The 22,941-nt window shown below is 44.5% G+C and overlaps 1 pseudogene; it reads right to left on the reverse strand.

The window, feature by feature from the left end:
• Positions 1–401: 401 nt before the first annotated feature.
• On the reverse strand, positions 402–15,462 carry LOC115133727 (patatin-like phospholipase domain-containing protein 2; annotated as a pseudogene).
• Positions 15,463–22,941: the final 7,479 nt, after the last annotated feature.

The following is a 22,941-nucleotide window of genomic DNA, read 5'->3' on the forward strand; positions in this document are numbered from 1 at the left end:
CAGCCATTACAATGAGCCGGTCATCCTATAGCTCCTTCCACCAGCCTCCTCTAGGTAGGTAGGTAGGTAGAGTTGTAGTGACAACAGGTTATCTGGAAAAACTAGACATTGTTAGTTATAAAATGTGTAATTCCAAAAAAGAATTAACTTGCAGAGGTCTTTGGTGGTGAGCTGGTAAATTATTTTCCAATGTGGTACAATAGAATGAAATATGGATGGTGGAGTGATCAAAAGACATGATTGAGTCATTAGTGTGTCTATAGAAACAGTTCTGGATTCCAAAGCTATTCGATCACATTACCATATTTTGTCCATCCCAAACCACCCTTCACAGTTGCTGGACTGTCCTATCATATATTTTTTTTATAGTCACAGTGTCCTCTCATTGGTGGATGGGACTGTCAGTCAGTCTCGTCCTGCAAGCCAACAAAGAAGCAGATCTGTCGTGGGGAGGGGCTGGGCATGAGGGGGCTGGTGGGGCGGGGGGGAGAGGGGATGGTGGGGATGTTCCAGTATTGACTTTGGAGGTCAAGAGCAGAGAGAGCGAACCCGGCGAGGTGACCGTTTCTCTCCTGTGTCTGTCACTATCTAGGGGTGGGGGCAGGCTCATGCAATTCCTCAGGGAGCCATCACTGCAAAAATAAAAAGGCCATTAGACTTTATTCATACTGTATGATAGACACCCAAATCTACAAGTAGACTCCATCCATACATCATATAACCCAGTAGTAGTAACTCCATGTCTCTCACCTGGTTATGTCTACTGGCGCTCCTCTCCAGGCCTGTCTGTACAAGCTCCCAGCAACATCCCCAGCCACCCCAGCTAGCCAACGCAAGTCTGCAGGCACCTCTGGGATCCACTCCACAATCCTGGAGCACAGGAGAGGGACAACACAGCAAGTCAATGTACTGTCATGTACCACTGTGGGGGCCAGTTCACAATAATTCCTGTGGTGGATTGACTTGCCCACTAGGTGGCGTGTGCAGCACATTCAAATTGATTGTGTTTAGTAGGAAACCTGTTTGTGTTCCTAGTTTGTTTGCATTCACAGTGTTATTTTTGTTGATGTGGTGGGCTAATGACTGCTTTAAAGACTACTTTGTTGTCAGTGGTTGTTGTCAGGGCTAATTTGAAGGTATTGGCTGCTGTATGTTAAAGGCTAGTTATGCTAAAGGCTAGTTCAGGGTTTAGTAGCTGATTTGTTTGCATTAGTGTTGTCATCCTTGGTTGCTGTTTGAGCTACTGTGACCGCGTTGAGTTCATTGAGGGGTTGTTAGTGGTAGGTAGCACTGGTGGTGTTGGATGTTGTCTTACCTCTTGCCCACTGAGTAGGCTGATACCACAGGTAGTGTGCAGGGCAGGAGCATGTAGGAGGCCACTCTGACCGGCAGCATCTCAGACACCTGAGCATACAGACCAGGCTTCTGCTGGCACGCCTCACAGAACACTACAGTTATAGAGACACAATATGTCACACTTCGCTGATACGGGCACAGCCTCAGAAGACTTTCAGAGACACACAACAGCCACAAGTCACTGACAACAGAGCAGTGACAACACAATGTTAACTAGATAACAACAGTTTCTAACAGCTTGGAGCAGAAAAGATCAGAGTCTAGGTTAACTTCCTATCTACCTTTTTTGATTTGGGTAGGCAGGTTGTCAACAATCTGCTCGTCCAGCCACCAGTGCCGCTTCCTCAGGAGGCGGAGCCGCCGGAGCATCCAGTCCTTAGTGGTTTCCATGGCGATGGGCTTGCAGCAGCAGGTGTGTATGGCTTCTGATGGGTTGGGGCCGGCAGTCGGACACTCCAGCTTCAGCAAATCTGACATCATAAACAATATAATTCATCATCTTTGCGACACAACAATAAAATATTACCCCATAAATAAGTGCAGGTTTACTCCATACTTCATGTTGAACCCTGTACATCATTGATGCTCACTGCATGTACTGTATATCACAGTAGCTTATGATCTTAGCACAGCCCACTATTACTGTCAAAGGCAACATAGTAATACTCACGGTTCTCCTCAAGAAAGCGAAGGGCGTCCTTGTAGCCACTCTGACATATCTCTGCCATGACCTGTCAAAGAAAACACATAGATCATACCTATTGAGGTAGGGGATCATATGCAAGAGATAGATTGAATAAATAATCATATCACAGGATCATCAGGACTCAGATATACCCACCCACACACAATACAGAGCATGATCTCACATTATGTGATTACTTATAACTATCATTACCACTGACTGATTAGCAATCATGTTATTGCTGACAGTTAACAACCGTATTACACAAGTACAGCTGTATATGACCACATAAAACAGAGGGGAATTAATTATATCAGCCAGAACCCTCCTGTGCAACAGGCTCCTGTATTTGTGGATGGACAACAATCCAGGAAGTGGTAGACTAAGGGTTAAAGGTCAACGTGGCAGAGTTCTCCCTGTTCTCTGGCTACTCCTTATTCTGTGTTCCTACAACAACAAAGCAACAGGGAGAGAGGTATGTGGATAGCTAACGTCACAGTGTCACGACCTACAGTAGGTGTGAATTTAGTCAGGGTGGGTTAAACACTATGACACGTGAGGGAAAAGGTAGGGTGGAGTGTTCTTTGTGTGTGTGTCTGTGCATGTCATGTGTAAACACTATGTCAAAGGTGGGCAGAGTCAAGAGAAACACACACTTCCTTTTCGAAGTAGGGCCTCTGCACATGACTCTGTCAGTGGGATTCGGCATAATCCCCAAATTCCAGAAAACACATCATTCCAGACACACATGGAGGGAAAAGACAGTGTCAGATCTTGGATTGCAGCAACAATAATAACACAGCGAAAACTGAACCAAGAGACACAGATCAACCTCAAAGAGGGCAAAGTTCACCTTACGCTAAAAGTTGACTCCCATGTTATTATCCAGACAGTGAAGAAGAATGTGCAATACAGGAAATGCAATTCAACAAGGACAAAAGCCAATAATGTCATGCCAGTATTGATCACTGTGGAGTTAGGGAGGGACCGGGGAGAGCAAAGTTCAGATAGGAAGTATGGGGGGTAAGGGAAGGAGGCAGAGTCCAAAGAGGAGATAGGGTAGGGGGTGAAATGGGGGAGTTGGAGTTATACAATCAGGGAATAGGACAGTGGGAGGTCAGGGGTCCAGTCTCCCATACCAGACTACTACGCTCTCCTACAGAAATGTATAGAATGTTTCAAGGGTACCTAAATAAGGATTTCACAACACATAACCAATACATAAGGCATTTATTTACAAGTAGTCATAAACAACCCATCTGATGAATGGGACTAAGGTGCATCCTGATCCTCCATCCTACCTTCGTGGACAGGGCCTACATAAAGGACTTCAAACGTCTTCCCGGGGCTACGTATAACGCATCGGTAAGCAGTCATAGCGGTCGCCCTACCTTGGGTTCTGGGGGAAACAGGGCTTTGCTGAGGCGGTACATATTGCCCAGGTTAATCTGGATGGAGGTGTTGGTGAAATGAAGCTCGTGGATGTTGAAGGAGGTGTCCCTGGGACAGATGTCGCTTTCGCCTGAGAACGGAGAGATGGTGATGGTGTTCTTCAGCTCCGACTGAGGAAGGTTGTCACTGATCCCCCATCCACATAACGCTGGAGAGAGAAGAGGGGGAGAGAGGGAGGAGGGAGAGCGAAAGTGAGAATACTTGGGTGTTTTTGGAACCATGCACAACTTACATCAGGACCACAGCCTCTCCACAGAACAAGACCCTGGGCATACTGTGGTCAAGATGTCTCAGGGCTGACAGAGATGACTGTTCTACATCTCTATTTATATACTTAAAATATTTGTTGTTGACTTCCTCCGCTTATCTTCTGCGAAAAATATGTCACTTATAACCCGACTCGGGTTATCACTGAAATCTAATATGATACGATACGACATATTCAAGGACACATTCCCTCTTGAGGCCATATTAGGCATGTCAGTACAAGATTTCCCCTTAGCCAGCTTCTCCACAATGCCAACTCACGACCAAACAATCTGACATCACTATTTGGAGAATTAATACATTTTACACCAGTCTTATGTAATTACCCGATGCAGCTCTATTTCAAGTTCAGATGCTACCCTCTAACATTTCAAAATGAATTCATAATTTTCCAGTGTAAAAGGCTTAGAACATCTGAGGGGAAAAAGGATATCAGTGCCAGTTCCAAAGCATGATGTCACGCCCTGACCTTAGTGAGCCTTTTATATTCTCTATTTGATTAGGTCAGGGTGTGACTTGGGTGGGCAAATGTATGTTTCTATTTCTTGTTGGCCTAGTATGGTTCCCAATCAGAGGCAGCTGTTTATCATTGTCTCTGATTGGGGATCATACTTAGGCAGCCCTTTTTCCCACCTTAGATTGTGGGATCTTGTTTGTGTGTAGTTGCTTTCTGCACTGCATGTAGAGTTATGTTCATTTTTGTATTTTGTTGTTTTTTCGGTGTCATTTAAATAAAAGTAATAGGTACGCTTAACACGCTGCACCTTGGTCCAATCCATCTCTAAACGATCGTGACACATGATCAAGACTCAATTTGGCAGTGAGGTTGGCAATGAGTTCAGGGCTGAGGGCAAAGAATGTACTATATTTCCTTTATCAGAGTGTCAAAACCAACTGTTACGAGAATGTAGTCCAGTGATGAAATCTAGTTCAAATGAAACCGCATCACCTTCACAAGAAACTTTTAAATAAATAGTATGTACAGTATTCTGAAGAAGTACATGCTCAGTCAACTGGCAAAAAGTTCAAACTCATGCACTCAGATATGCTTTTCAAAATTCATTCATGACTGAAAGACAATGTCCCATTCATGACTGTTCATGACCTACTTAGGCCTAGTATAGGACATACATCTATATAGAGAGATGGGGCATACATCTATATAGAGAGATGGGACATACATCTATATAGAGAGATGGGACATACATCTATATAGAGAGATGGGACATACATCTATATAGAGAGATGGGACATACATCTATATAGAGAGATGGGACATACATCTATATAGAGAGATGGGACATACATCTATATAGAGAGATGGGACATACATCTATATAGAGAGATGGGACATACATCTATATAGAGAGATGGGACATACATCTATATAGAGAGATGGGACATACATCTATATAGAGAGATGGGACATACATCTATATAGAGAGATGGGACATACATCTATATAGAGAGATGGGACATACATCTATATACAGAGATGGGACATACATCTATATAGAGAGATGGGGCATACATCTATATAGAGAGATGGGACATACATATATATAGAGAGATGGGACATACATCTATATAGAGAGATGGGACATACATCTATATAGAGAGATGGGACATACATCTATATAGAGAGATGGGACATACATCTATATAGAGAGATGGGACATACATCTATATAGAGAGATGGGACATACATCTATATAGAGAGATGGGACATACATCTATATATAGAGAGATGGGACATACATCTATATAGAGAGATGGGACATACATCTATATAGAGAGATGGGGCATACATCTATATAGAGAGATGGGACATACATATATATAGAGAGATGGGACATACATCTATATAGAGAGATGGGACATACATCTATATAGAGAGATGGGACATACATCTATATAGAGAGATGGGGCATACATCTATATAGAGATGGGGCATACATCTATATACATGTATATATACAACTGAGGTCAGCAAAGTGGCAAAGCGGATTCAAATGAGCGGCGTCGGAAACTTGTGCCTCCGTTAAAATGGAGAGACGGATAGATGTGATGTGTTCCGGAGTTCCAAATTGAGCAGCTGCTGAAAAATGAGCTCCTGTATATATTGAGATATAAATGGTTTTTTAGAGTGAAGTACATTGAAAAAATCAAGAGAAAACTGCAAGACTCAATAGAAGACAAAACAAGGAACAAACCAAAAAGACAGGCTTTTGAAGAAGTAACTATTTTTCATAAAATTGTACAGTTATCTTAGCTAGCTGAATTGCTAGCTGAATTGTTTACTTGTTGCTAAGCAGTTGCTAGGGACTCTCCTGGAAGAAGCTAGCTAGCTTACAAAGAATAACAACAAAAATATCTAGTTAACAGAAGAAAGGAAGACAAAATAAGGACAGAAGAAAAAGGAAAAGAAAAAGGACAACAAAGTGAAACCTCTAAAGAAACAAGAGACCATAATACAAGAAACAGCACTATAGAGAGATAGAACAACAACAACGCAGCCACTGCCAGCTAGCCTACTTCAGCAGTACTGTATCATTTGAATTATTTTAGTCAATAAGATTCCTGCTACGTAAGCTTAACTTTCTGAACATTCGAGACGTGTAGTCCATTTGTCATTCCAATCTCCTTTGCATTAGCGTAGCCTCTTCTGTAGCCTGTCAACTATGTGTCTGTCTATCCCTGTTCTCTCCTCTCTGCACAGACCATACAAACGCTCCACACCGCGTGGCCGCGGCCACTCTAATCTGGTGGTCCCAGCGCGCACGACCCACGTGGAGTTCCAGGTCTCCGGTAGCCTCTGGAACTGCCGATCTGCGGCCAACAAGGCAGAGTTCATCTCAGCCTATGCCTCCCTCCAGTCCCTCGACTTCTTGGCACTGACGGAAACATGGATCACCACAGATAACACTGCTACTCCTACTGCTCTCTCTTCGTCCGCCCACGTGTTCTCGCACACCCCGAGAGCTTCTGGTCAGCGGGGTGGTGGCACCGGGATCCTCATCTCTCCCAAGTGGTCATTCTCTCTTTCTCCCCTTACCCATCTGTCTATCGCCTCCTTTGAATTCCATGCTGTCACAGTTACCAGCCCTTTCAAGCTTAACATCCTTATCATTTATCGCCCTCCAGGTTCCCTCGGAGAGTTCATCAATGAGCTTGATGCCTTGATAAGCTCCTTTCCTGAGGACGGCTCACCTCTCACAGTTCTGGGCGACTTTAACCTCCCCACGTCTACCTTTGACTCATTCCTCTCTGCCTCCTTCTTTCCACTCCTCTCCTCTTTTGACCTCACCCTCTCACCTTCCCCCTCTACTCACAAGGCAGGCAATACGCTCGACCTCATCTTTACTAGATGCTGTTCTTCCACTAACCTCACTGCAACTCCCCTCCAAGTCTCCGACCACTACCTTGTATCCTTTTCCCTCTTGCTCTCATCCAACACTTCCCACACTGCCCCTACTCGGATGGTATCGCGCCGTCCCAATCTTCGCTCTCTCTCCCCCGCTACTCTCTCTCCTCTTCCATCCTATCATCTCTTCCCTCTGCTCAAACCTTCTCCAACCTATCTCCTGATTCTGCCTCCTCAACCCTCCTCTCCTCCCTTTCTGCATCCCTTGATTCTCTATGTCCCCTATCCTCCAGGCCGGCTCGGTCCTCCCTCCTGCGCCGTGGCTCGACGACTCATTGCGAGCTCACAGAACAGGGCTCCGGGCAGCCGAGCGGAAATGGAGGAAAACCCGCCTCCCTGCGGACCTGGCATCCTTTCACTCCCTCCTCTCTACATTTTCCTCTTCTGTCTCTGCTGCTAAAGCCACTTTCTACCACTCTAAAGTCCAAGCATCTGCCTCTAACCCTAGGAAGCTCTTTGCCACCTTCTCCTCCCTCCTGAATCCTCCCCTCCCCCCTCCTCCCTCTCTGCAGATGACTTCGTCAACCATTTTGAAAAGAAGGTCGACGACATCCGATCCTCGTTTGCTAAGTCAAACGACACCGCTGGTTCTGCTCACACTGCCCTACCCTGTGCTCTGACCTCTTTCTCCCTCTCTCCAGATGAAATCTCGCGTCTTGTGACGGCCGGCCGCCCAACAACCTGCCCGCTTGACCCTATTCCCTCCTCTCTTCTCCAGACCATTTCCGGAGACCTTCTCCCTTACCTCACCTCGCTCATCAACTCATCCCTGACCGCTGGCTACGTCCCTTCTGTCTTCAAGAGAGCGAGAGTTGCACCCCTTCTGAAAAAACCTACACTCGATCCCTCCGATGTCAACAACTACAGACCAGTATCCCTTCTTTCTTTTCTCTCCAAAACTCTTGAACGTGCCGTCCTTGGCCAGCTCTCCCGCTATCTCTCTCAGAATGACCTTCTTGATCCAAATCAGTCTGGTTTCAAGACTAGTCATTCAACTGAGACTGCTCTTCTCTGTATCACGGAGGCCCTCCGCACTGCTAAAGCTAACTATCTCTCCTCTGCTCTCATCCTTCTAGACCTATCGGCTGCCTTCGATACTGTGAACCATCAGATCCTCCTCTCCACCCTCTCCGAGTTGGGCATCTCCGGCGCGGCCCACGCTTGGATTGCGTCCTACCTGACAGGTCGCTCCTACCAGGTGGCGTGGCGAGAATCTGTCTCCTCACCACGCGCTCTCACCACTGGCGTCCCCAGGGCTCTGTTCTAGGCCCTCTCCTATTCTCGCTATACACCAAGTCACTTGGCTCTGTCATAACCTCACATGGTCTCTCCTATCATTGCTATGCAGACGACACACAATTAATCTTCTCCTTTCCCCTTCTGATGACCAGGTGGCGAATCGCATCTCTGCATGTCTGGCAGACATATCAGTGTGGATGACGGATCACCACCTCAAGCTGAACCTCGGCAAGACGGAGCTGCTCTTCCTCCCCGGGAAGGACTGCCTGTTCCATGATCTCGCCATCACGGTTGACAACTCCATTGTGTCCTCCTCCCAGAGCGCTAAGAACCTTGGCGTGATCCTGGACAACACCCTGTCGTTCTCAACTAACATCATGGCGGTGGCCCGTTCTTGTAGGTTCATGCTCTACAACATCCGCAGAGTACGACCCTGCCTCACACAGGAAGCAGCGCAGGTCCTAATCCAGGCACTTGTCATCTCCCGTCTGGATTACTGCAACTCGCTGTTGGCTGGGCTCCCTGCCTGTGCCATTAAACCCCTACAACTCATCCAGAACGCCGCAGCCCGTCTGGTGTTCAACCTTCCCAAGTTCTCTCACGTCACCCCGCTCCTCCGCTCTCTCCACTGGCTTCCAGTTGAAGCTCGCATCCGCTACAAGACCATGGTGCTTGCCTACGGAGCTGTGAGGGGAACGGCACCTCAGTACCTCCAGGCTCTGATCAGGCCCTACACCCAAACAAGGGCACTGCGTTCATCCACCTCTGGCCTGCTCGCCTCTCTACCACTGAGGAAGTACAGTTCCCGCGCAGCCCAGTCAAAACTGTTCGCTGCTCTGGCCCCCCAATGGTGGAACAAACTCCCTCACGACGCCAGGACAGCGGAGTCAATCACCACCTTCCGGAGACACCTGAAACCCCACCTCTTTCAGGAATACCTAGGATAGGATAAAGTAATCCTTCTCACCCCCCTTAAAAGATTTAGATGCACTATTGTAAAGTGGCTGTTCCACCACCATACATCTATATAGAGAGATGGGACATACATCTATATAGAGAGATGGGACATACATCTATATAGAGAGATGGGACATACATCTATATAGAGAGATGGGACATACATCTATATAGAGAGATGGGACATACATCTATATAGAGAGATGGGACATACATCTATATAGAGAGATGGGACATAAATCTATATAGAGAGATGGGACATACATCTATATAGAGAGATGGGGCATACGACAGGTATGAGTGTTAATGTGTTAAGTCACAATGTAAACTTGGCTCTGAGCCCGTTCTTCCCCAGAGACAGAATGGTACACAATGTACAGCAGACAACCAGAGAGAAAGAGAGACTGGATGGGGGTGGAGGAGTTTAAACAGGATATCTAAATAGCTATCTGTGAACCTGACTCACCCGACTCGACTATAGGACACACTAACTATTGCCTATATTTATTGGACAATCTAGTGTGTTCTGCCTATGTTCTATGGATGTATACGTTGGCACTGAGCCAGGGACATGCCCAGATAGCAGCTATATGCCCTCAAGAATAACAAGAGCAGATAGCAGTGAAATATACTAGAGAAAAGCTGCATAAATAGGTCAGTGCTATATGGTAGTTGATGTTTTGGAGGACTGCGCTCCTATGTCCTAGTGACTCAGTTTAGAATGGAGACACCCTGTTTTGGAGGACTGTGCTCCTATGTCCTAGTGACTCAGTTTAGAATGGAGACACCCTGTTTTGGAGGACTGTGCTCCTATGTCCTAGTGACTCAGTTTAGAATGGAGACACCCTGTTTTGGAGGACTGTGCTCCTATGTCCTAGTGACTCAGTTTAGAATGGAGACACCCTGTTTTGGAGGACTGTGCTCCTATGTCCTAGTGACTCAGTTTAGAATGGAGACACCCTGTTTTGGAGGACTGTGCTCCTATGTCCTAGTGACTCAGTTTAGAATGGAGACACCCTGTTTTGGAGGACTGTGCTCCTATGTCCTAGTGACTCAGTTTAGAATGGAGACACCCTGTTTTGGAGGACTGCGCTCCTATGTCCTAGTGACTCAGTTTAGAATGGAGACACCCTGTTTTGGAGGACTGTGCTCCTATGTCCTAGTGACTCAGTTTAGAATGGAGACACCCTGTTTTGGAGGACTGCGCTCCTATGTCCTAGTGACTCAGTTTAGAATGGAGACACCCTGGATAAGAGCGTCTGCTAAATGACTTAAATGTAATGTAAATGTAATGTTTTGGAGGACTGTGCTCCTATGTCCTAGTGACTCAGTTTAGAATGGAGACACCCTGTTTTGGAGGACTGTGCTCCTATGTCCTAGTGACTCAGTTTAGAATGGAGACACCCTGTTTTGGGGGACTGTGCTCCTATGTCCTAGTGACTCAGTTTAGAATGGAGACACCCTGTTTTGGAGGACTGTGCTCCTAAGTCCTAGTGACTCAGTTTAGAATGGAGACACCCTGTTTTGGAGGACTGTGCTCCTAAGTCCTAGTGACTCAGTTTAGAATGGAGACACCCTGTTTTGGAGGACTGTGCTCCTATGTCCTAGTGACTCAGTTTAGAATGGAGCCACCCTGGACTCTGGTCCCAATCTGCTGAGGCCAGAAGCCAGTCTGGAAGTATATAAAACACCACTGGCCTGCCAAGGGAAATGGTTCTCGGGCTGATTAGCTACTAGGGTGAGGTAGATCGACAAATAAAAAAGTACAAGAATGTGTATGCAAAGACAGACAGACAGACAGACAGACAGGCAGACAGGCAGACAGACAGACAGACAGACAGACAGACAGACAGACAGACAGACAGACAGGCAGACAGACAGACAGACAGACAGACAGACAGACAGACAGACAGACAGACAGACAGACAGGCAGACAGACAGACAGACAGACAGACAGGCAGACAGACAGACAGACAGACAGACAGACAGACAGACAGACAGACAGACAGACAGACAGACAGACAGACAGACAGACAGACAGACAGACAGACAGACAGACAGACAGACTCCTTATGACTCCTTATGACTATGACCTGAGCAATAAAGGCATCTTAAAGACCATAATAAACTCAGTCCAACATTGGCTGATTTTTCTTAGAAATGAAGGAAACCGTGTTCAAGGAAATGTAAGAAAGCAGTTGAGGCATTAGGGCCTTGGGCACTTACCACTCCTTGGAAGGATGGGGGATCAGGCCACAGTATATGGGGATGAAACAGCTACACAGCAGCGCCTGTAGACACACCAGAGAGAGATGTTACACAGTCCAACCCAGTTTACACTTCATACAACTAATGTAAACAGTCAATGGCAAGGCCAGGAGCTGAAAGGACAAATATGTCTGGGATATGTATGGGATAAATGTGGGATATGGAAAAACTCCCATCAGGCCCATATTCACAATGTGTTTCATTGTAGGAGTACTGATCTACGATCAGGTCTCAAGCGGCAAAACCGATCCTATATCAGTACTCCTACTCGGATATGTTTTGTGAATAGCAGCCCAAGTGGGTTGAGTGAGGACACTGACCTGGATGAGCTCCTCCTTGGACTTGAACTCGGACACGATGACGTTTTGTCCATCAGACACGCGAGTGAGTGACACACACAGCCTCCCGGAGGCGAGTGTGTGTGCATCGGCGGGCAGGTCGCGCTCCAGGCCCGACCTGATGATCTTGACCAGGTTGAAGGAGGGGTGGAGGGACCCAGGTTATGTTTCCGGGCCTCCTTGGCAGTCTCGATCACATCCTCACAGCACTTAGCTAGAGGAAGGGAGGCAAGGAGGGACAGTCTGTCAGTTGTGTTAGGGCCTTCCATTGGGAGGAATTGGACAATGTTTTCTATTCAAAGGAAGATTGATTCTCAACGGAACTAACGCTACGGTCACAAGACGCAGGCCTCCTAATTGTCCCTAGAATTTCTAAGCAAACAGCTGGAGGCAGGGCTTTCTCCTATAGAGCTCCATTTTTATGGAACGGTCTGCCTACCCATGTAAGAGACGCAAACTCGGTCTCAACCTTTAAGTCTTTACTGAAGACTCATCTCTTCAGTGGGTCATATGATTGAGTGTAGTCTGGCCCAGGAGTGGGAAGGTGAACGGAAAGGCTCTGGAGCAACGAACCGCCCTTGCTGTCTCTGCCTGGCCGGTTCCCCTCTTTCCACTGGGATTCTCTGCCTCTAACCCTATTACAGGGGCTGAGTCACTGGCTTACTGGGGCTCTTTCATACCGTCCCTGGGAGGGGTGCATCACCTGAGCTTATATACTTCCTGTTTGGCCCTGTCCGGGGGTGTCCTCGGATGGGTCTCCTGACCCCTCCTGTCTCAGCCTCCAGTATTTATGCTGCAGTAGTTTATGTGTCGGGGCTAGGGTCAGTTTGTTATATCTGAGTACTTCTCCTGTCCTATTCGGTGTCCTGTGTGAATTTAAGTGTGCTCTCTCTAATTCTCTTTCTTTTCTCTCTCTCGGAGGACCTGAGCCCTAGGACCATGCCTCAGACTACCTGACATGATGACTCCCCTTGCTGTCCCCAGTCCACCTGGCCGTGCTGCTGCTCCAGTTTCAACTGACCTGAGCCCCAGGACCATGCCTCAGGACTACCTGACATGATGACTCCTTGCTGTCCCCAGTCCACCTGGCCGTGCTGCTGCTCCAGTATCAACTGTTCTGCCTTATTATTATTCGACCATGCTGGTCATTTATGAACATTTGAACATCTTGGCCATGTTCTGTTATAATCTCCACCCGGCACAGCCAGAAGAGGACTGGCCACCCACATAGCCTGGTTCCTCTCTAGGTTTCTTCCTAGGTTTTGGCCTTTCTAGGGAGTTTTTCCTAGCCACCGTGCTATTTGATTTGATTTGATTTAAACAGTGATCCCAAGCTCACAAAAAATAAATATCCACTGGTTTCCCTTATTTAACTGCCCTGCAACTGTACTGAGCTAGTTATGTGTTCATCTGATCTACACTTGGATGGAATGGATCTAAAGTGTTTTATGCTCACAGACAGAGTTCTAGTAAAGAAGATCGGGTGATTAAAAACATACCGAGGTAGTCTTATCAGTGGAACACCTGGGAGTCACTGAGTGACAGTGAAAAATGTAACCCTATAAAAACTGAGGTCATGAACAGTAACCTATATCTTTCTCCTGGCAATTTTCACAACAATCCAGTACTTTCATTTGACTCTTAATGACCCCTTTGTTGACTGTTCACTCAGTAAGTCTCTCTCTCAATTCAATTCAATTCAAGGGGCTTTATTGACATGGGAAACATGTGTTCACATTGCTAAAGTAAGTGAGGTAGATAATATACAAAAAGTGAAATAAACAATAAAAATGAACAGTGAACATTACACATACAGAAGTTTCAAAACAATAAAGACATTACATATGTCATATTATGTATATATACAGTTTTGTAACAATGTACAAATGTTTAAAGTACATAAGGGAAAATAAATAAGCATAAATATGGGTTGTATTTACAATGGTGTTTGTTCTTCACTGGTTACCCTTTTCAGGCAAAAGGTCACAAATCTTGCTGCTGTGATGGCACACTGTGGAATTTCACCCAGTAGATATGGGAGTTTATCAAAATTGGGTTTGTTTTCAAATTATTTGTGGATCTGTGTAATCTGAGGGAAATATGTGTCTCTAATATGGTCATACATTGGGCAGGAGGTTAGGAAGTGCAGCTCCAATTTCCACCTCATTTTGTGGGCAGTGTGCACATATCCTGTCTTCTCTTGAGAGCCATGTCTGCCTACGGCGGCCTTTCTCAATAGCAATGCTCAATGAGTCTGTACATAGTCAAAGCTTTCCTGAAGTTTGGCCAGTCACAGCGGTCAGGTATTCTGCCACTGTGTACTCTCTGTTTAGGGCCAAATAGCATTCTATCTCTCTCTCTGTCTCTCTCATTTAGACAAGACACAATTGGAACACTTACAGTCCCCAGTCCTTTGTCTCTTTATCAGGTATAAAAGAAAGTGAAAGAGCCATGGTATCACACAGAGACTCACCTAAGTGCTTTCCATGTCACGCTTCTATGTCACACAGGGGCATATTGCTCTTAATCGTGATTGGGTTTTCCTTAGTCAGCGAGATCAATCAGTACCATTGGGAGGCCTCTGATCCAGAGGAACACAGGGGCCAAAGGTCCTATAACTGACTCCAGATGGCATTTATCAATGGTAGCTACCATACTTATGGCAGGCATTTGTCTCTGACCATGTAATTATGTAATTATGCATAATTTGTAGTTTATTACATAATACATGCCATTTAGCAGATGCTTTTATCCAAAGAGACGCACGGTCATGTGTGAATACATTTTATGTCTGTGTTGACCCGAATTGAACCCACTACCCTGGCATTACAAGCGCCATGCTCTATACTGAGCTACAAAGGAGCCCCAGTATAACCACCTATCTATTACATAAGAGCAAAGTTTTAAGCATTGTTTAAATATTTTCACCCCATGTATCAAGGCCACAAGTGATTGTTATTTAAAGGTAATTTAGTTGCTAATCTAAAGTTGCCTAAACACATGAAAGAGAGGCCTAGGCTACCAGTCTGCCTCTTTTGCGTGAAAGTCCCCATCCAGGCATTCTACTGATGACAGGGTGTGGTGAACTCAAGTGGCCAGTGTAGGGTATAGTATGCCTACCTATGGATGCCTGGCTGGCGAGCACCGAGGCGGTTAGGGCACCGGCCGAAGCCCCGTAAATCTTGGTGGCACCTTTGATAAGGTAGGGCGCTTGTTCCAACAGGCAGCTGGCCACTCCGATGTGATAAATCCCCAGGAACCCGCAGCCGGCGAATGACAGATTCCATTCCTTCTTTAGGTCGAACATACCGGGTGGACAGTCTTTAACGAGGACCTACAAGTGTTGGTAATGCGCTTGTAATAATCACTCCAAAATGTTTACCCTTGGAGTCATTGACAAGTTCCCTTCATTACTGAATGTCAACAACAGTTCCGAAAGAGAACGGCTCAAACTAGCACACACTACTCTGTCTACTTCTCTTGTGTAACGTACAAAGAGATGTATTGAGAATCGCCGGAGCGCTGACTTTCCATAACTTCCCGGTTCTAGAACAGGGCTGGTCTGGCCAATTGGAATAAGGAGGCTGAGTCTTGTTTAGGTGGAGCCACGCCCCCACATTATGCATCGGTAAAACATGAGAGTGATGCATTCTATTCGTGTCTATTCTATTCCAATATATTCTGTTCAAATCTATATTTATTTCACCTGCCTGCTATTTGTGTGACAAGTCGAACTTCATTATTAACAGATTTGAGTCATTCAGGCTAACAACCGGAGCATTCCATTGGCTCATGATACCATTCACGTATATTGAAAAACCTAATCTGTTGATTTGATCTTCCAAGAACAACAGGCCTACCTGTATCATCTTGAATGCTTCATGTATGCTTGAAGGCATTCCTCTTCCGGCTACAGAGACTACAGCGAACTGGTGCTGATGCTGAGGAGGGGGCGCACGCATCACATGAGTGCATCCAATTACATCAATTTGCAACGATGTGATTGGCTGAAGCCTGAAGGTCAAGGCGTTCTTCGCTCGTGCGCTATCACGTCCTAGCCAAGCCATACTATCGCTCACAAATCAAATCTAATTATAGCCTTTGAATTGATTACAAAGACATTTTCGTTTGGTGCCCGTTTTGAGGATGGTCGAGAGCGAGGCAGACATGCAAAAAAGCACCCCGATAGAGTTTGTGACCAAATAGGCCTACTTCGTGTTTGTTGGAGTGCGGCTCCCACCCTTCTGCAGAGGAAAGATGGAGCAGATCACCAACTTCTCCCTCAGATGTAACGACATAGGGATTGTCACATATCCCAAGTCAGGTTAACAATATTAGCATGTGTTGATGCTATGCAATATATTAGTGCAGTACCCTCACTACCCTGAGATGAAGCATGCTGTAGACTTGAGAATGCAGGGTCTTAGGTGTATTAGTGGAGGATCCTCAGAGGAGGGAGGAGAGGACCATCCTACTCAGTAAATTTCATAAAAATAAAAATAGTTAACAATTAAAAAGTTATCATTTTTAGATAAAACTATACTAAAAATATTGAAGTCACCAAATAACTGATTAAAACACATTGTTTTGCAATGGTCAGTAGCCTCAACAGCACTCTCTGGGGTAGCACCATGGTGTAGCCAGAGAACAGCTATTTTCCATCCTCCTCTGGGTACATTGACTTCCATGCAAAACCTAGGAGGCTCATGGTTCTCATCCCCTTCCATAAACTTACACCGTAATTTCGACAACTTCCGTAGGACGTCCTCCAACCTATCAGAGCTCTTGCAGCATGAATTGACATGTTGTCCACCCAATCAAAGGATCAGAGAATGAATCTAGTATTGAAAGCTTAATCAAGCTAGCTAGCACTGCAGTACATAACATGTGGTGAGTAGTTGACTTAAAGAGAGAGAAAGACTATAGTTGAAGAGTTTTGAACAGAAGCAGCAGAGAGAGAGAGAGCTACAGTGCATTGCTTTGTCATTATTGTGGTATTGTGTGTAGATTGATGAGGATTTTTTATTTTTTAAATCCATTTTAGAGTAAGGTTGTAAAGTAACAAAATGTGGAAAAATTCAAGGGGTCTGAATACTTTCTGAAGGCACTGTAGCTATATTTTGTTGTATATTTTTCACTTTCCCTTACTTAGCTTACTTAGCTAATGCAGCTAGCTGATTTAGCCTACTCAAATACCCGGCTCAAACAGAGAGGAATGCTATTTATGCTAAGTAGCTGGCTAAGGCTTATCCAACACCGGAACTCTTCCAAGTCAAGGTAAGCTTTCGGTTTTATTAATTTATTGCCATCGGGTCCTGCTGGTGTAACTGCTTAACTTCTTGCTGTACACTGTACTACGTGATTATAGCGGGTTTACAAACACGTTAGTTCTAGTAGCTATATTAACTATGACGTTAGCTAATATGGTGACAATGATGTAGGCTGTGTGTAACGGTTAGCGGTTCTGGTATGAAGGTTTGGCTTGGAAAGGTTTTTTCGCTTGGTCACAGACAGCTATTGTGTTGTGCACTGAACTCTACGAGCGAAGGGAAAAGGTGAGAAGAGGAGAGTGCATAGATGCGAGAAGGAATTATACAACGAGCAAAGTGATGATGCTGTTCGTATGTGGCTACTATGTGTGTGCGGGTGATCAGGGGTGTATTCACTCGGCCGATTCTGTTGAAAAAGGTTTCTTAAATGGAAGCAAATGGAATGAAACGGTAATGAATCTACATGAATTTGTCCAATAGAAACTCTCGTTGGCAACTGTTTGGCCTAATGATTACACCCTAGATCAGCTACAGTAGATGCAGGCAAGAGTTTGCAAGGCGGTATTCAATGTGTCTGTCACCTTGATAACTCCAATTTGTCTCTCGACGTGTGTACTTACGCTATAAACTTTCATTCTTAGGCTAGGTTGTAGGAACCTCATGATGCGTATAGGGAAATTAGAGTGGTAGCCTAAACCTATCGATGTTACATTGAGTTGGTTGACTTGAATATGAATGACTGTCCTCCCTAATCTTAAACAGCACCGACCGCCACTGGTGTAGGTCTATAGTGTCTTCAGAAAGACAATGTCCCGTGGCAGCTGCTCGGGTTGATGTTATTTTGATCTTTACCTGAAGACAACTAATAGAAAGGCTTCAGAATGGCCAGTGAAATATGTGAAACATGTTTGTTGGCCAAAAAGGACTAGCCTGGCATTGGACAGTATTTGCATATTTCCCAGCGATCTTTGCCCAAACATTAAAAAAATACATTGTAACTGTTGTAGTGGCAAATCGGCTCAAATATGACGCACTCAAGAACTTTGTAAAAATCAATAGGCTTTTAATATCAAAGTATCGCCAGCCGGAGTGGTCCGCGGAACACACACCTTTCCAGAGCTCTCACTCTTCATTTTATACCCACACATACATCATCAGTTCATCCCCCAATGCAAATAGAGTTACATCCCAATCTGTGCATCCTGCTTGTTCAGCCCAGTAACGCCCACATCTGCTTTCCGTCAGATTATAATGATGACAAGACCCTTGCTTTGACCTAAAGATAATATACATCCCTCTTTCCTGTGGCCTGTTTAGACCATGTAATTAACTCCATGTGTCCTTTTGTATGTGTCTTTTATCTCCTCTAGCTTTAGTGTGTCCAGCTGCTGTCCTGGTGCTCATGTGTCACCTTCTCTTCATATGGTTGTCTAAGATCAAACAGACTTATGTGTCTCCACTGTCATGCGATTGATGTCTGTAATTCATCAGTTGGTCATTTGGCTGACCCCCCCCCCCCCCCCCCCCCCCCCTATTTTGAAAGATGAGACATTGAGGATTGTCATAAATACTCCTTTAATTGTCATACAAGCAAGACAAACACCTGTAAGTCAAAATTGTGCACTTCACAATTCTATATCATAAAACACGCCAACAAGGCCAATGTTTATGATCACTGTGTTTGATGTACAGTTACAAGATGACATGGCATTATACTCTGTGTTATTCTGAACAGAATGAGCATGTGTTTGCCTACTGTGAAGAAAATTTGCCGTGGCACACGCCTCTTAATGCACTCATGACTCCTATCCATGCGCACCAGAATGACTGTTTCCCTGAATTGCATTGGGAAAGCCTAACACTGTAATGTCGTATTGGCAATAGAACAGGCTTTCAAATGATGTCCACCTGACCCAGATTGCGATTTATAATGGAGCGTTTTTGGATTGCGTAAACAACAACAGTAATTGTCTGGTGGCGGGGGATGCAGGGTTGTGTTCCAAACAAAACAACTGGTGTGCTTGTCGTAGTTCCTCGACGGCACCGCTAGGAGGTTAAAGAAAAGCACCTTATAGCTTAAGACTCTTTGAGTCATGAAGGCGCGTTGAAATTACTTAGGAAATGTGCACACTTTGGAGGGGTGTGTGGTTACTTGGATACACCAGTCTTCTCTCTCAAACCCTTGTCATGTTTTTGTCTTATGTTGCACCTACACCACATTTTCCAGGAATATTCTTATCATGCCACGGAATGTATACGGAGCGTAACAGTTCATCAACAAGACATGCGGCGTAAAGTACAGTAAATGTAAAAAAATAAATAATCTCTTTAAAACGGTGTAAGGTAAATATATTTTGCATTTGTTCAATTATTTTTGATGTGATATGAAAGTAGAAGGCTTTATGATTTTAGACCCTTATCACAATTGAGATTGTTGGCGGTGGTGCTGGAGATGATGAATACAAAGTGGATATGGTTTTATTTATTTCCCTTTAACATAGTTGCAGCCAACGGATCTTCTCAGTTACAAACAATTTTCTGCCGTCCATCTGTTTCACACAGTTATACAAACCAGTGACCTTTCAGTTAATGTCCCAACACTCTTAACTGCTAGGCTAACGCTAGAAACATAAAATGTGAAAAATATTGTGATATGACATTTTGACTCTATCACCCTACACACAACTCATCTCTCTTATAATTATAATACCACTCTGGTTTTATATAGCTTTTTTCATGGACCCAAATGTGATCTTATTAGACTCTATATTGTAAGTTTTGTACATCTTGTCCCCAGTAAAAGCTCAAAATATGCAGACAGGCATTCATTTTGTGGGACATGATGTGGCCTGTCATTACTTCACAAGCCTCACATGAAGCTAATACCAGTGAAGCAAGCTTCTGGAATACCTTGAGATTTCTATTTTATTTGAATGTGGTCAGTGCCACTGTGCTCTGTTCTGAGAGTTGGTTTCCAGTAAGACATCATGTGTTGGATGCATGGATTCTGTGGGACTTGCTGATTCTGTGGGATTTTAATGTGGTGTGTCATTGCCTCTGGAGCTTATACGCACAATGACGGGTAACCAGGCTGCCTAGTATCTGATCTCTACTTCACGGAAAGAGTGTTAGTTTCCCTGTAAGAGAGTGTTCATGGAAACCAACTAGATCATTCGGGTGTGAGGTTGGCATAGCTGTGAAATCTCTTGTCCTACGCTACTGTAGGGCAAGTCTCTGTCACAGACAGTAGGAGACACTTAAATAAATACATTGAGGAAGACAAGATTTGGAAAGAGATATACAGTTTGATAAATGTTTGCTAAATATCGCACTATACTGGTTTAGTTTGGGCTGTGAATATCAATGACACAGCCTGGCCTAGACATTATACTGTTAGGCCTATAGTACTGAGTATTACTACTGTCCTGGAGTACCCTCAGCCTGGCCTAGACATTATACAGGTAGGCCTATAGTACTGAGTATTACTACTGTTCTGGAGTACCCTCAGCCTGGCCTAGACATTATACAGGTAGACCTACAGCACTGAGTATTACTACTGTTCTGGAGTACCCCTCAGCCTGGCCTAGACATTATACAGGTAGGCCTATAGTACTGAGTATTACTACTGTTCTGGAGTACCCTCAGCCTGGCCTAGACATTATACAGGTAGACCTACAGCACTGAGTATTACTACTGTTCTGGAGTACCCCTCAGCCTGGCCTAGACATTATACAGGTAGGCCTATAGTACTGAGTATTACTACTGTTCTGGAGTACCCTCAGCCTGGCCTAGACATTATACAGGTAGGCCTACAGCACTGAGTATTACTACTATTCTGGAGTACCCTCAGCCTGGCCTAGACATTATACAGGTAGGCCTATAGTACTGAGTATTACTACTGTTCTGGAGTACCCTCAGCCTGGCCTAGACATCATACAGGTAGACCTACAGTACTGAGTATTACTACTGTTCTGGAGTACCCTCAGCCTGGCCTAGACATCATACAGGTAGGCCTACAGCACTGAGTATTACTACTGTTCTGGAGTACCCTCAGCCTGGCCTAGACATCATACAGGTAGGTCTACAGCACTGGGAGTATGCTTTTTACATTGCACTTTCAAAGTTATTGAATTTTCCTCGATTGACTGTACTTCATGTCTTAAAGTAATGATGGACTGTCATTTCTCTTTGCTTTTTGAGCTGTTCTTGTCATAATAAGGACTTGGTATTTTACCAAATAAGGATATCTTCTGTTTACCACCCCTACCTTGTCATAACACAACTGATTAGCTCAAGAAGGAAAGAAAATCCACAAATGAACTTTTAACAAGGCACACCTGTTAATTGAAATGCATTCCAGGTGACTACCTCATGAAGCTGGTTGAGAGAATGCCAAGAGTGTGCAAAGCTGTCATCAAGGAAACGGATGGCTACTTTGAAGAATCTAAAATCTATTTTATTTGTTTGCCTTTTTGGTTACTACATGGTTATGTCAACATTTCATGGTTATGAAATATCTTCACTATTCTACAATGTGAAAATAGTAAAAATAAAGAAAAACCCTTGAATGAGTAGGTGTGTCCAATCTTTTGACTACTGATATATATAATATGTATACTTTTTTTGCCTGTTTTGCATGTTATTTTGACATTAATCCTTATCACATCCGTTTTCAAACAATGTAAAAAGAAAATCATTACAGAAATAAAAAATTCTACAATAATTATTATAAACAAGCAACAACAGACAAATCAAGAACAGAGAAACAGACATCACAGCATACAGACAGTACACACAAAAACAAAACCAACATGAAACGAACATGAGAGCTGGAGGGTGGTGGAGGAGGCAAGAGACAGTAAAGGGTTAATACATGGGGTTAAGACACATGGGACAGTAATATAGTCCAGTAGGGCAGGAGTGATAGTTAGTCAATTTATAGCCAGGAGGAAGGTAGAATGCAGTGTTTGGTTTTCGCCAGGCATAATGGGACCCATGTCGTCCAAAACATTGACTCAAGTTTGCTAAAAAAAAGCATCTGGAAGATCATCAAGACTCTTGGAAGAATGTTCTATGGACAGATGATTCAAAAGTATAACTTTTTGGACGACATGGGTCCCGTTATACCTGGCAAAAACCAAACACTGCATTCCACAGTAAGAACCTCATACCAACAGTCAAGCATGGTGGTAGTAGTGTGATGATTTGAGGATGCTTTGCTGCCTGAGGACCTTCACGACTTGCCTTAATAGAAGTAACCATGAATTATGCACTGTATCAGATAATTCTACAGGAGAATGTCTGGCCATCTGTGAGCTGAAACTGAAGCGCAGCTGGGACATGCAGCAAGACAATGATCCAAAACACACAATCAAGTCTACATGAAAATGACTAAAAACAACACATTTTAAGTTTTGGAATGGCCTGATCAAAGCCCAGATCTAATCCCAATTTAGATATTATGGCATGACTTGAAACGAGCGGGAAGAGTGGGCCAAGCTTCCTCCACAGTGACGTGAGAAACTGATCAACGACTACAGGAAGTCATTGCAGCTAAAGGTGGCACAATCAGTTATTGAATGTAAGGGGTAATTACTTTTCCACACAGGTGCATTGGGTGTTGCATAACTTTGTTTCTGAAATCAATTAAGTGAGTATGTCGTTGTGTTATTTGTTCTGGTTCCT

This window comes from Oncorhynchus nerka, unplaced genomic scaffold (assembly GCF_034236695.1).
Source record: "Oncorhynchus nerka isolate Pitt River unplaced genomic scaffold, Oner_Uvic_2.0 unplaced_scaffold_1793, whole genome shotgun sequence".
Classification (NCBI taxonomy): Eukaryota; Metazoa; Chordata; class Actinopteri; order Salmoniformes; family Salmonidae; genus Oncorhynchus; species Oncorhynchus nerka.